This window comes from Pterocles gutturalis, unplaced genomic scaffold (assembly GCF_000699245.1).
Source record: "Pterocles gutturalis isolate BGI_N339 unplaced genomic scaffold, ASM69924v1 scaffold5586, whole genome shotgun sequence".
NCBI classification, from domain to species: domain Eukaryota; kingdom Metazoa; phylum Chordata; class Aves; order Pterocliformes; family Pteroclidae; genus Pterocles; species Pterocles gutturalis.
Window position 1 is genome coordinate 11059 of NW_010100125.1, and position 1475 is coordinate 12533.

Consider the following 1475-nt stretch of genomic DNA (forward strand, 5'->3'; position numbering starts at 1 on the left):
AACACTCAGCATTTCTTTTGTTCTTAGCCTAAGGAACAAAGAGCTTAGAGGAGAGTGGATTTTGGAAAAAGCAAAATATATTTTTGCACTCTTTGTTATATAACCACAGTCCTGTCCTGGAAATTAATGTAGCTGAGCTTACATTTTACTTATTTATTTTTGCATCTTAACCATTTTCAAAGTAAATCAAATTCCAACCTGACTATTCTGTAGCTCATCTTAGGCTGGGGGAGAGAGGGTGACTGTACCCCAGCTCTGAGATTATCACGCTGAAGTGTTGAACTGTATGATGAATATTGTTACTTTTTTTACCCAGATACTTAAATCACCTCTGTGGGTTTTGTAAGGTTTATTTTAATATTCTAAACTCCAGAAAAGCTGCAAACTGCTGCTGCTTTTTACATTCAGTCTCATGGAAAAAAGAGAAGCCTCTTCCAGACAAGGAGTTTCTCTTCCAGATAAGATAAAATATGTTTGCCCACTACCCACACTAGATATGATTCAATGGCTCCAGCATGGCTCACTGAACCTGGGATGGGATCTTCCCCCTCTTACCAGTGAAACTCAGCATTGGCTTCCAGCCCTTGGAGGACTTCTGCAGTCTAGACACTTGGGGAACTGTTTGAGATATCTGGATTTTATCTTCTTTGTCTTTGACAGCCTGAGTTTTATGATCTGAGGGATTTGATAAATATCCTCCCTATTTATTTTTTTTTAAGATTCAAAACCTTCTTAAAATAGCTGTCACGTAACTAGTGTCCCCTGCTAAATTAGGGATAGCACAGTGTAAAAGTTTTACTAGCATACTCTGAGAAGGACAGCATTATTCACAAGTGACAGAGCCAGAAATGAGCAGGCTAATAATATCTTTATCATATGTGATCCTGTGGATTAATTTTGCAAATGGTAAGGTGAAAGAGGGTGATCAGACCAAAGGGTAAGGCAGGGAAGCTCTGAAATAATTCCATACACAGAAAGCATTCTTGTCATTTTATGAATAGCAGGAGAGTGGGAGACAGAGTTTGGCTCATGAATCTCAATCTTTTCATGATTTTAAGCTTTCCTATGTACTCATGCAGAAGGCAGTTCTAGTCAGTTCCGAACAAAATAACTTTAAACACATTAAAAGTCAGATTGATTTTTACTTTACTAGTTCAATTTCCCTGGCTCCGGTGGCTAAGAAGCTCTTTGATCTGTCTACTAACACTCAGTGCTAAGCTTCTCAGGGGAAATATATATATATATCAGTTCTAAGCACACGCTTCATTAAAAGCCTTCTCCATAAAAATAATGCGCAAAAGTTGCTTGCTTGAGCTTTTGGTTTTGTTTTGGATTTTCTTTTTTTAAGGAACAGTTCTATTGGTTCAGCACAAGCCCATCCCTTCCCCTGCCTCTCACTGTGACAGAACTGTCACCGTTCCACAGAAGCAAAGGCAGGGGTGATACACTGTCCCATCAGACATCCCACTACAATG